This window comes from Prionailurus bengalensis, chromosome E3 (genome assembly GCF_016509475.1).
Source record: "Prionailurus bengalensis isolate Pbe53 chromosome E3, Fcat_Pben_1.1_paternal_pri, whole genome shotgun sequence".
NCBI classification, from domain to species: Eukaryota; Metazoa; Chordata; class Mammalia; order Carnivora; family Felidae; genus Prionailurus; species Prionailurus bengalensis.
This window is the reverse complement of record NC_057357.1, coordinates 38,954,265-38,968,567: the sequence shown is the minus strand read 5'-3', so window position 1 is coordinate 38,968,567 and position 14,303 is coordinate 38,954,265. Positions and strand designations below refer to the sequence as shown.

The following is a 14,303-nucleotide window of genomic DNA, read 5'->3' as shown; positions in this document are numbered from 1 at the left end:
TTCACCAAGTACGGCCGAGCCCTGATGTTTATGAAAAAATACAAAATTATGAAGCATGAATAATTCTACATCAATGGAAAATTTGGTGATATAAACATGTTTCTCAGAAAAGAATCAAGGTTGACTCTGCAGGGGATGCGTTAATTTTGTACTAGTTAATGTTTTTACGTGTAAATCTTCAGGGAATTCCTTGCAAGAAAGATGTTCAAAGAACATTCTGCGTAAGGAATATACTATTTTGTGATTGTACCTGGCAGCAAATTCACCTTCAAATAGCAAATACATCTCTGAATTAATCAGTCTTCTGTGATCATCGTGTTGTTGGTTTTGCGTTGATTTTCCAGCGACTTTGAAACACATACAATATAAATATCTGTAGCATGGTCTTCCAAAAGAAAAAGCAATAACCAGCCTGTTTAATTGTGTACCATTGCCTTCAAGGTAGTAGGCTTACCAATTTCAAGAGTCCCATGGGGGCAAAAATGAGTTCTATTGTTGAATTATCCAAGAACTACACTGGATTTTCTTCCTCTCCCTTGTCACTGGACCCTATTCCTAGAGTTGGACATCATTTGAATTCCCTTTTTTTTTTTTTTAAAGTTTATTTATTTTGAGAGAGTGAGAGACCATGTGAGTGGAGAGGGGCAGAGAGGGAGAGAGAGAGAATCCCAAGTAGGCTTTGCACTGTCAGTGCAGAGCCCGATGCGGGGCTTGAACTCAAAAGCTGTGAGATCATGACCTGAGCTCAAGTCAAGAGTTGGATGCTTAACCCATTGAGCCAGCTGGGTGCCCCTGAATTTCTTCTTAAATATTTTAGCAACTCAGCTCTTAAATCCTTTTAGCCCCATTTTTATTGTGATGAAATGCTATTTATTTCACCAGTAGGGAATCTGTTAGAAGAAGGACCAGCGCACTAATTTATACCTCTCATTTGTAGTGGTTGATAAAGGACCCAATATCAATAAGATTGTATGGAAACGGATTGGAATTTTTAGACATGTTATATATTCCATGTAAAGAAGAGTTGTCTGCAATAAAAGAAACTATAGACCTTTCCCTCTGATGATGTCAACCATGAGTATTAAAACTTTCCTGGGGCTTAAAGGGAAATTTATGGGAGTTCAGGATCAACTCAGGTTTTTATTTACTTCTTAATTTGCCTTTTGGTTTTAAAACAGAGGGTTAGGTTTAGGAAAGAGTGTGTGCTGCAGGCAGGAAGCGGTTCACTGGGTGTGGCTGAAGATTGGTTTCCCAAGAGGAAAGTTCGGGAACTGCTGAGTGGTGGGTAAGGTTGGCTGAATCCACATCCATGTTGATTGTCTTACACTGTAAACTATTATCAGTCAAACAGGGTATACATGTCTCTGTTTTGCACACAGGATTTAACGACAGCCTTAGGTGATAAATGATAGATGACTGAAAATCTCTATAGACTGTGGATCTTCCCGAAACTCTTATCTACAACAATGACTCACATGTATTCCTGTTAGAGCTTTTAGGTAGTATCAGGAAAGGGTTTAAATGATCTCTTCCAAATGGCTTATAAATGATGAAGTTAAGGCTTGAAAAGTTAAGGTCTGGTTACAGGGACATGTTCGGGACCCTATAGTTGGTACGTCCGTTGGTTGTCACTTAGCTGCATGAGTCAGGCCTGAAGGTAGGATTTGCAGGATGGATGTGTGTGTTATCCCTCCAGGGCCAGACTGGATGACGTTGTGTTGTGTCTGTTTCTAGCTTATAAGACATTCCTGTGGCTTGATTCGTTACTGAAACACTTAAGCCTCCACGTTCTCTGTGAAAGAAAACTGTGTTTCATCTCAAGGTTATTCTGGGGACTAGAGGGGCTGGTGAAGGAAAAGCACCCCGCAGCCTGGCCAGTAGTAGATGCTCAACGTGCGTTTCTTTCCCTTTCCTCTGCTCCCCATGATATGCTGGGCAGACTGACTACGGTTAGGAAGCAGGTGCATTTATGGCTATTGGCATCTCCTTTGAGGAGTTGAGCGCTGCTGGTGGTGATTGTGCTTAGCTGCTTTGGTCTTTGACTCCAGTGCTTTATGGTTTAAGTCTCGTGATGGTCTGGCGCCCTCAATGAGACTTTATTTTCTTCAAGATGATTCAAATATGATTTCGTAAGCACAGCCAGCTCGGAAGCTCCCGTCTGCATAGCTGTTACCCAACGCCCTCATCCTTCAACTACTGGTACTGTGTCATCCCGGGATACATGTGGACATCTTCCTGGTGCTACATTCATTCACTTTGATGGGGATCTCTTGTGGGCCCAGGCACCGTTCTAGACTGAGAAGATAGTAGTGAACAAAAGAGCTGGAAATCCACTCTCACGGGACTCGTATTCTAGTGAAGAGTAGAGAGAGTGATTGTGGTTTTCTGCTACTTGAAGTTAGGGTCACGAGGTAGTTTTGGGTAATGGGTTGTGAGCAGAAGCCTCACTTGTGGGCTGAAGCCTTTCATTGTTGGTGCAAGACTCGGTAGTACTCTTCTGCGTCAATCGTGGAAGCCCACACAGGAAGGGGCCAGAGGGTCAAAGTAGTCTGGAATGCTGAGGGCCCCGCCCCCTGGCCCCTTGGTGAGGAGCTGTTCTGGAGCATGTCCCAGACCTGTGATGGACTTTATGGGAATGAGAAATAAACCTTTGTTAAACCACTGAGGTGTTGGTGTCGTGTGTTTCTGCAGCATAACCTAGCTCATACAAATAGAGGCAGCTATCTACTAGAGCTGCGGAACCTTTTCTGTGGTTCCATGTGGACTTTGACCCTCAACAGAAATCTGCCTTCCTCTGAGCCAATGTAACACTGGTGGGCACAATGAGGAGCTTACATGACTAGCTGATAGGAAAGAAGGACTGATTTCTTACCTGAGACAATCCAGGTTGGTCATTTTTTCAAGTGGACAAGGCAGCCATCTCTCCCTGCCTCTCTGGCTTCATTCCCCTATCCTTGCTCTCTGTTCCCCTGTGCTCCAGTGTTTATGTGCATAAGATACGTTTCTATTGATCGATGGGCTACAGAGAGGGGATGGGTTGCCTTTCATTCCTCATGTGAGTGCAGTAGGCTTTAAGGAATTGTTTGGTAACTATCCCTCGCATATCGTATGTAAGTTTTGTCTCAAAAACACACGCGATCTAGGGCAGAAGCAAATTTGCCCTGATTGGTGTACAGAGGAAGGTGCTGCCCTCTTGGACTAAGGTGATAGTTGGAAGGAAGGTTGTGCAGGAAAGCAGAAGCAGGACATTTCAATTGAGAAGCCTCTGTCGGGAATGTCTGCTTAGCCAATTACCTGTAGTACAGTGTTCCACAAGTCCTTATGCTTATAACGTGGGGTGGATGTGTGGACGTTGGGAGAAGGAATTTCTATTGCTTCTTCACAGGGTTGAGCATTGATAACCAAAAATGCAATAGAAAATCAAAATTTAGGTTGGGTTCAAGATGAAGTGGAACACACAACCTTAGATTTAGCCTCAAATGTTAGTATTACGGCTCTCAGAAATAAAACCAAATGATTTTAGGACAGTCCAGAAGTTGCTGTGTTTCAACTGGTTCAGGTCACAGCTTTATAATGGTTCCTTGCTTGGTTCTGAGAACTGGATCATTGACCAGTGTAACCCTGAAATCCTCATTCCTCTGCACTGGTCTAAGTGGCCACAGTGTGGGGTCCATGGCAGACCCAGAGTTTTCCCCGCCATTTAGGAGACTCCATCTGGAACCTCAAGGTGGTCTTGAGAACCTCCGCTGTCTTCGCTGGAGGGGAAGGACAAGAGGAGAGCTTGGAATTGAACCAAGGTGCTAGGGTTGATCAGCTTTTAAAGGAGCCGTGAGAAGAGTGTTTCATTCCCCTGGAGAATATGAGAGCAAGAATGATAGGCAGCCCTGTCGATCAGATTGCCTTGGGCAGTTAACATAACACGGGTGGTTTGAATTCCATAGAAGCCTTTCCAATCATCGAGTCACTGCACAGACCAGTGTTCACTGACCACCTTCTGCATTTCCTGGCCAGTTGCACTCGTGTCATGGGTCAAGACTGCCTAGTGCTTTTCTCTCTGGGCTCTCCCCTCCGGTGTGTAGAGTGGATTATTTGCTGAAGGGCTCCCATTGTTTCTGTGGGTTCTCACCTGAATGGAGTCTCTGGAGTGTCCTCAAGTAGGAAAGGTTGAACTTTTTGTTCACACTTGGTGTTTCTAGGGTTGTTTCCAAAACCTATTTGGACAAAAGCATATTGTCGTCACTAAATCTCTCTCACACTTGTCACCTTTATCATTTCTTGTGTGGTTCAATAGGGAGCAAGGCTGGAGTGCTGTTGAAGCATCTGCCGGTGTCCCTTCTGTGCAGGAATTCCTCCGTGTATGAATCCCCCGTGGGTAGTGATAATCGGGCTGTTGTTGCAGAAGAGCTTTCTGCAGTCCAGCATGTGTGAGGCTCTCCTGTGTGACTCAGTGCATGTGAGAACACCCACACTTTGCTTTAAAGCAGCCCTCCATCTGTGTCTCCTGACGGGGGTCGAGCAGCTTCGAGTTTCAGGTTTAGAACTGTCAGAATCGCTTGTCCCTTCTCCCACGGTAGGATGATGACTGTGGAGTTGCACTGATCTTGGCACTAACACAATATATTAAGCTTTATAGTATTTGGATACCATGCACCTTTAAGGGAAAACTTAGTAAGAAAGCTCAAGGTTGAACTTTTTAAGCAAAGGATAGATTTCCAACATCATAATTGTCACACTAAGCATTTGTCCATGATGTGTATGAACAACGGAACAGTGTCAAAGCATTTGAAGAAAAACAAAATGTGAAGGATCCCTAATATTTCATAAAGGTACAAGTAAAATATGTTTCACTTGAGAAAAGTTAAATTAAAAAAATATTAGTAGCTTAAGGAGCAATAATTTACAGAGAAGAGTTAGGATAAAGGTTTGTTTAAAACATTTCTTTCATCCTTTATGGTGAGGAAGTGTTAGCCCTCATGATAGCTATTTATCCTTAAAAGAGAGGATGAATTTTGTATTTCCAAACTTATTTTTTCACTTAAGAGGAACTTCTACAGGGGGTGGCTCAGTCAGTGAAGCATCAGGCTCTTGATCTCAGCTCAGGTCTCAATATCATGGTTCGTGGGACTGAGCCCCACGTCAGCCTCTGCGCTGAAGGCATAGAGCCTGCTTGGGATTCTCACTCTCCCTCTCTCTCCCCATCGTCCCTTGTTTTTTCTCTCTCTCTCAAAATAAATACATTAAACATTTTTTTCAAAGAGGCACTTCTACAATCTTCTCTTTTATGATCTCTCCAAACTCCCACATTTTCAAATCCACACTCACACAAGGCTCACTGTTCCTTTTACTCATGTACCAGTCCTATCTACTCTTACCACTCTGAACACTGTTTATTTCCATCATAGCATGTGTCACCACTGAGAGTTATTTGGTTTGTTTACTTGTTTTTTTTTTCTGTCTTCTCCCATAAAAATATAAGCATGGGGAGGGTAGGGGCTGTGTCTGTCTTCGGCAACCTTGAATCTTAAGTTCAAGCACAAGACTAACACAATCTCATATGTAACAAACACAAGAATGAAAGTATACCAAAGAGGAGAAACTTCCATGTCCACCTGCCCATTAGCTTTGGTTACTCAGGGCATCCACTGGCTCAGTAATCTTTCTTCTTGAGGTATCGAGTGCTGCATTGATGTGTGATGGCCACGAGTCCTGGTCTTGCAAATGACCAGAAGAGGTGGAAGAAAGCATGAAGTGCTCTGAAGGATCACACAGAGACTTATATGTTGGGGACCTATGAATATCCAACGTTATCATTTTATCCTCGTGAATGCCCAAACCCAAAGCTCAGGGATCTTCACCCTGGAGTAGGCAGACCATATTCCATGTACACTGCAGGAAAATCACCTCCACTCAGGTTGCCTCCCCTCCTGGTCCAACCCCTGCAATGTCTGCTCTCCACCACTTGCCTTGCTGGTAACAAGGGCCCAAATGCTCACACAGACCTGGCAGTCTTGCAAGCCCTCGAGCTGTTCCTGCCATGGACGATGCATACAGAAGGATCTGGAAAGGCCCTTACAAATCTAGCTCCATCAGTGAACCTCAAACTTGTACTCAGAGGACACTTTGAGATGTGCAGAGATGTTCCATGACAAAAAGTATTATTCATCCAAGTAAATTTAGGGACAGTGGGTTAGAATAAAGTGAATGTTTTGTTACAGGAAGCCTTCGAGCACTTACATTTAAGTGTAGTGTGAAACTAAGCCGGGAGGCGGTGGGGGGGCGGAGGGTGGGTCAAAGGAAAGGAGCGTAAGCATGCAGTGAATACCAGCCTCGTTTGAGTTGGAGGCCCTTGTGGTGATGCTGTTGTGTATGGAAGTCCCACCTAACAACTCCCAAGATTGTTTGGTGGAACACCAGTTTGGGGAACACAGATCTAGTTAATCCTTTCACCATTATAGGAACCTGGGAGGATAACTGGTGTAATAGGACAGAACTAGTTCCCGCAACACTTGACTCAACAATTTAATATCATTTTCCTCCATTCCACGTGGCTTCTTGGTTAGTGCGATGGGCATCATTATTGCACAATCTTGGAAGCTGAAGCTTCAGATCCCATGGCTACCTACTGCAGACAGTAGAACGAGGACCTGTGCATTCTCCTTTAAGAAGATGACTTAGAGAATATTCCTTTGCATGGGCCTGGCAGAAAAATTCACTTCTTCAGGGTCAAATGAGCAGTTGTGATTGGCATCTAACATAGTTACTGAAGGATCCAAACGTTTTACCAAGAACAATCTCAATAGCTTCCAACATCTGCCATGGCGAAGAGTGCTTTACAAACGGGATCAGAGAAGGGCACTTCAGGTTTACAGAGGACAGTGATACCAGGCTATAGTGAAGGGCCAACCTTGTATAACATCTTTCAACTTCAAAGCTCATCTTACAGGATCTCATCTACCCTACTTGCCAGGAGGGGTGAAGAACAGTGATCATTGGTCCCATTTGAGAGCAGATATATAAAGCAAATGGCAGAAAGTGATTGTCTTAAGATATGTTGGAGAAGATGCATGAGGACAATGGAAGATTTCTGGTTCCTAGTTCAGATATGACAAGGTCCTTTGAATATGAGATGTCCAGGAAGAAATCAAATTCTTGTCCATGCAGTTAGGGAACAGAATTTATGAGTCAGGGCTCCTGACTAAGTACTTCTTATGCATTCTTCCCCTTCAGCTCTCTCAGATATTCTGCTGGTGCTCCATTCCAACACCATCCTGACCACTCATGTCAGGCTCACCATCTTAGAAGGAAGAGAAAGAGAGAGTGGGGCAGTTACATCTCAGGAAGTGCTATTTTCTTGACTAAATGTTGCTATCTCGCCTATCTCCCCAAGGGCCAGAAATCCCTTCTTAGGGATGGTGTCTTGTTTTCAGAAAGAAACCCAGTTTTTTTCTGTAGAGTTAACCAGGATGCTGTGCCCTCCAAAATCATTCTTGTTCCTGTACACAGTCTAGTACCTGAAAACAACCTCTCTTCTAATCATTCTCAGGCTCAAATGGGTCTGAGATTTTCAGGAGAGTAACAGGAAAGCTCTGCCATTTTGCATTCCCATCAGCAATGAATGAGACTTCATGTTCCTCCACATCTTTGCCGACAGTTGTGTTCAGTGTTTTGGGGTTTTCACCATTTTCATGGTTGCATGGTGTTATTTTTTTATTTTTTAATAAAGTTTATTTTTGAGAGAGATAGTGCTCAAGTTGGATAGGAGGAGAGGGAGAGAGAGAGTTGGGATGGGGTAGAGAATCCTAAGCAGGCTCTGCACTGTCAGTGAAAATCCTGATGCAGGGCTCAAACTCACGAACTGTGATATCATGACCTGAGCCTAAGTGAGACTCTTAACAACTGAGTCACACAGGCACCCCAGTGTTTTTGTTTTCATTTGCAATTCCCTAGTGACTTGTAATGTGGAACATCTTTGTATCTGTGTACCTTGTCTGGTGAGGTGTCTGTTCAGATATTTGGCCCATTATTTTAATTAGATTGTTCATTTTCTTATCTTTGAATTTTAACGGTTCTTCACCTAATTTGTGTAACATCCCATTATCGATTCTTCCTATCCATGAACATGGAATGTCTCTCCATTTATTTTTTTTTTATCTCTTTAATCTTGTAGTTTTATTCATGTATTCCTTGTACATGTTTTTGGTATTTAGATGTTCAGCCATCTTATTATTTTACTAATGTAAATGGTATTTTGTTTTTAATTTCAAATTCCACCTGTTCCTTGTTGGTGTATAGGAAAGTGGTTAAATTTTATGTATTAACCTAATAACCTTCAACTTTTCTACAAGTGCTTTATAAGTTCCAGGAGTTTTGTTGTTGTTGATTCTTTGGAGTTTTAACATACACAATCTTGTCCTCTCTAAACAAAGAACATTTTATTTCTTCTTTTTCAATCTGTATATCTCTTATTTTCTTATCGTTATTAAATTATATAGGGCTTCCAGTATGATGTTGAAGAGGAGTGGTGCAAGGGAAATTCTTACCTTGTTCCTGATCTTAATGGGAAAGCTTCTAGATTCTCACAAGTAAGTATAATATTAGCTGTAGGGTGTTTTGGCAGTTTTTAAAATCAGATTGAGGAAATTCCCCTCTGTTCCTAGTTTGCTGAGTTTTTATCATGTATGGGTACTGGATTTTGTCAAATGCTTTTTCTACATCTACTGATATGATCATATGATTTTTATTCTTTAGCCTGTTGATGTGAGGAATGGCATTAATATATTTTTGAATATTGAGCCAGCCTTGCATACCTGCAATAAGTCCCACTGTATAATTCTTATTATACATTGTTAGATTTGATTTGGTAATATTTTGTTGAGTATTTTTGAATCCATATTATTGAGGGATGCTGACCTACAGGTATTTTTTTCTTGCAGGTTTTTTTTTATTTTCCTAGTTTCTGGTATCATGGTAATGCTTACCTCCTAGAACGCCTCACCAGTATTCCTAGCCACCTCAGATACTGTTTGTCCTTTCATTACGGTCATCTTTCATCTCTACAGCCTATCCAGATCCCTGATATCTGACCATAGCTTTATACCTGTAATTCTGTGTTAGAAGATATCTGTCATTGCCCTCTATTCTTTTGTATTGGAAGCTTTACCTGTGGAGAGTTTAGCAGAGATTTGTTGATTGTCTCTTAGCACCCATTTTCCCTTTCCTCTTTCCCAACAACACTGATTCCATTTGGAGGTCTGTGAGGTTCTTTACCCTCATTCCTAGAAATGAAGAATATGACCTAACCTAAGTTAGTAAAGGAGGATTCTACCTCTGTGATTGGAAGATGGCTCAGTGTTAGGTATATGACCTTAAGTTGGTCCCATGGGGACTTCTGTTTGAAACGGTAAAACAAACCCAGCTTTTATTGGATGATACATGTTACCCACTGGTTGTTGACAGTCTTCCTGAAACTAGGAGAGATATGAACCTTAGAATGAAACCAACCACCATAGAAGGCAGAGCAGAGTGATAAATATTCAGTCTTGGTGACACATTGAGCTGTAGGATCAAGCATCACCTGATACCTAGAACTGCCCTTGACTTTTTAGCTACCTGAATCTATATGTTTCCTTTTATGTTTAAGCCAGTGTAAGCTGGAGTTTCTGTTCATTATAACTGAAAGAATCCTAATACATAGAGAAACAGCTAATATATAGATGTAGGAGATGAAGCGTCCTTTAACATACACCTATTGAAAGTTTCCATTATGGAAATCATTAAACGTACATAAAAGTAGAGTAATATGGTGAAGACTTGTGTAGGCTGTAACACTTTACCTATCCTGTTTCACTTATCCTTTCCAGTTTTTTGTTTTTATTTTGTTTGTTTTGTTGGGGTTGTTTGTTTGGGAGTATTTTATTTTTCAATTATTATTTTTTAATTTTTTAAATTATTTTTTAAAGTAATCTCTATGCCTAGTGTGGGGCTCAAACTGATGACCCTGAGGTCAAGAGTCATATGCTCTACTGACTGAGCCAGCCAGGTGCCCATTGGGAGTATTTTAAAGGAAATCTCAGACGTTATAACATTTCACCCGTAAAGAGTTTAGTTTATAAGACATGAACAGTTCTTGACAATCTCTGTTCTGAACCATCTTTGAGAAAAAATTCCCACATGACAGAGACCCTCTCTCCCACTGGAGGGAAGTTTAACTGAGAACGTGGGAGCTGCTTTTCACTCGCTCTGAGGGCAGAACTTGACCAACAACTTTTCAAGATGGCTATGTAAGAGGATCCTCCTGGGTTCCTCTCTGTGGTGTCCAATTATGAGAACAACAGGCAATCCAAATGCATCATCATGAGGGTGGTCCAGGAGGGACGCTAGATGCCTGTAATAATTAACAGAACAATATATTAATAAGATGAAACTACGCAATTAACTGTTGCACTTTTAACAAGCCCCAAAGTGATTCACTCATTAAGAGTTCAGTGGCAACAGTTAATTGATAGTTTCCTGGAAGCAACTAAAAAACACAATAATACTAATTATCCTCTAATGTATTTGTATAGAGCATTCCCCCGGGAGCTCAAAATGCCCTCATTTACCTACTTGCACTGGCTTTAAATTTTTGTTCTTGAAATAATGTGTAAAGTGTAAATGAATACTAAAAATCATTTGAAATTTGTGATAATTCACCCCCTCAGCATTCCTGCTTGATGATGATGATGTGTGTGTGTGTGTATTTTAATGTTTATTCATTTTTGAGAGACAGAGAGATGGAGTGTGATCAGGAGAGGGGCAGAGAGAGAGTGAGACACAGAATCTGAAGCAGGCTGCAGGCTGTCAGTGCAGAGCCGGACATGGGGCTCGAACCCACGAACCGCGAGATCATGACCTGAGCCGAAGTCGGACGCTTAACCGACTGAGCCACCCAGGCACCCTAGATAATGTATATTTTTTAATTAGCATTTGACCATCACATTTCGGTAACTGCTAGGATGCAAAGTGACCTGGAAATTTAATACTTCTATTCTATTTTCTTCTCCATTTGTTATCATACTTATTCTAAATAAGGAGTTTTCTCTCCTTTTCTGTCATTCGTGTCCATTCCATCCCTTGATCCTCTTTCTGGATCTATTCTAAAGTAGCTACTGTATATTCCAACACCCAGGGCCCTGATAGTCAAAAAGTGTACTATTCTCTTTTTGCACACTTCTCTTTTTTTAAGTTTATTTATTTTGAGAGAGGGAGAGAGAGAGAGGGAACGACCAAGCAGGGGAAGGGCAGAGATGGGGGTGGACAGAGGACGCAAAGTGGGCGCACAGCCGTGACACCAATATAGGACTCGAACTCACGACCCATAAGATCATGACCTGAGCCAAAGTCAGACGCTCAACCAATTGAGCCACCCAGGCACCCCTGAACTATACACTTCTGTGAAAGTCATAGTTTATCGTTTATAAAACCTACTTAACCAACCAAGTGTTATTGCTACTAGAATTCCTGGTACGTTAGCCTACTGTTTATCACCTGTAACTCCCAAACTGACACTTAAATTGACCTGCTTCAAAAACTTGCTCTTTCCTTATTTCTGCGTGGGGTTGTTTGCCCCCTAAAGCTTCTAGAAAGATGCACTGTGGATGTTCATTCATTCATTCAACATTGGGCAAATATTTACTGAGCACTTTCTATATGTCATTGTTTTACATGTTGGGATTTTATATTCGCAAACTTTTTTGGTTTTGTCTTTTCCTTCTAAAGAATGATGGATTGGGGATAAAGAGGGCATTTTCTACATTTCTTTACATTGTTTAGGTACATAATTTGTATACGTTTATGTCATTTTCATTGGGTTGGCTGATTGGTTTTCCAAGGCCAGTTTCCCACTCTGCCTTATCTTCAAGTCCAACTTCAGCTCCTGTAAGACAGAATAGGAAAAGCATACCTCTACTAACTTAATATTAAATTTTAAAAATAGATGTGAGCAGTGCCTGGGTGGTTCAGTCAGTTAAGTGTCTAACTCTTGATTTTGACTCAGGCCATGATCTCAGCGTTGTGAAATCGATCCCCGTGTTGTGCTCCATGCTAACCGTGGAAGCTGCCTAAGATTCTTTCTCTTCTTCTCTCTCTGCCCCTCCCCTGCTGGGTCTCTCTCTCAAAAAAAAAAAAAATTAATGTGAATTGATTTAGGCATTCTACTAATTTGGGAGTGGACATTAACACCTACATTTGAAGGGCACATCCAGTATTTTTACTTATTAATTAATCTTAGGGATTTAGAAATGATTAGAACATTAAAGGCAGAGGAAAGAATTGTAGATATACTCAATAATACATCGAGACACAAAAGAAACTCCTTTAAAAATTGTAAGCACTTTAGCATATAAGCAATTGTATTCTACTTGCCACAAGATGAGAAGTTTGTTTTTTTTTTTTTTGCCTACGTATGAAATTTTCACAGCCATTAGCCCCAAAATTATCAGAAACTTAAGCAACATTATTTACCCCTATCTGAAAGAAACTTTATAATGGAAAGACAACCCAATTTTTCTAAAGGCAAAGAATCTGAATAGACATTTCTCAGAATAAGATATATAGATGGCCTATCAGCACACAAAAAGGCACTGAACATCATTAGACATCCGGGAAATGCAAATCAAATGCACAATGAGCTACAACTCCTATCTACGAGCATGGCTATAATAAAGAAGTCAGATAATAACAAGTGTTATTGAGGATATGGAGAAATTGGAACTCTCATTTACTGCTGGTGAGAAGGTAAAATGTTTCAGCCACTATAGAAAACACTGTGGCCACCCTTCAGAAAGCTAATCATAGAATTACCATTTGACACAATCATTACACTCCTAAGTATCTACACAAGATAAATGGAAACCTGTGTCCACACAAAAACTTGTATACAAATAAACATAGCAGCATTATTCACAGTAGCCCCAAACTAGAAGCAACCCAAAATGTCCATCATTGGGTAAATGGATAAAGTGGTGTGTGTGTGTGTGTGTGTGTGTGTGTGTGTGTGTGTGTGTAAAATGGGAACATTATTTATCAATAAAAAGAAATGAAGTTCTGATGCATCATACAACATAGATGGACCTTGAAACCGCACTAAGTGAAGGGATCCAGGTACAAAAGATCCCATGTCTTATGAAATACCCAGTATAGGCAAAACCTTGGAGACAGAAGATAGACGAGTTGTTTGTAGGGGCTGGGAACCGGAAGAGAATGGAGGGTGATGGCTAACGGATACAGCATTTCTTTTTGAGGTGAAGCAAATGTTCTGGAATTAAATAGTGGTGACGAATTGTGAATATGCTAATAAAACCACTGAGTTATACCCTTTACAATGGTGAGTTTTATAGTAAGTGACTTATAGCTCAATTTAAAACTTGACTAAGAAGGGGAGTAAAGTGGAGAGTGATAAGCAGGCTTCTAGGTAACTAACAGATGCAACAGGGCAGAGTGTAGACGAAAAGAAAGAAAGATGAAGTAAAGGCTTTGAAAAGAAACTAATTTAGGAAGTCTTCTGTGGAGGCAGGGACTAGGGAGAACCAATCTGAAGGGAGAACCAATAATAGAGAAAAGAGGCAAAATGTTAGGGATTAGAAAGGCAGAAACAACACTATTGGTATTGGGGTTCAAGTTCTAGGTAAGATGGAGTGATCATGTCTCTTCTTCTCTCTCACATAGAAACAACTATAAAACTTGGATAAAATGCTTGAAGACGCTGTTTTAGGACTACAAAGAGCCAACAGCAGGAGGTGATTTGGCTAAAAGCACCAGAATTCAAAGTATCACTGAATTGATTGTGAGTTTACAATTTATTTTCTCTCATATCCCTTGATCTCAACACAGCTAGAAATCTGAAAGTGAACACTGTAGTAAAGATAGAGACAAACATAAAACATTTATTTATGATAAAAACTATCAGCAAATTAGGAATGGAATGGAACTTCTTCAACGTGTAAAAAAGCATCTATTTTAAAAAACAATGCTTAATATCATACTGAATTGCCAGAAATTAAATGCTTTCTCTCTGAGATCAGGACTAAGACAAGAATCCCCACTCCTGCTATTCCTATTCAGCATCCTACCAGAAATCTTAGCCAGTCCAATAATGAAAGAAAAGAAAATATAAAGGGTAATATGGGGGGCTCAGTCAGTTAAGTGTCTGACTCTTGATTTTGGCTCAGGTCATGATATCACAGTTCATCAGTTGGAGCCCCACATCAGGCTCTGTGCTAACAGCACAGAGCTTGCTTAGGATTCTCTCTCTCCCTCTCTCTGCC

The 14,303-nt window shown here is 40.9% G+C and overlaps 1 long non-coding RNA gene across 1 annotated transcript; it reads left to right on the top strand.

The window, feature by feature from the left end:
• The first annotated feature begins 8,489 nt into the window (after positions 1-8,489).
• On the top strand, positions 8,490-14,018 carry LOC122471757. The gene is made up of 2 exons (XR_006294264.1): positions 8,490-8,582; positions 13,705-14,018. It is a non-coding gene; the product is annotated as an uncharacterized LOC122471757 (long non-coding RNA).
• Positions 14,019-14,303: the final 285 nt, after the last annotated feature.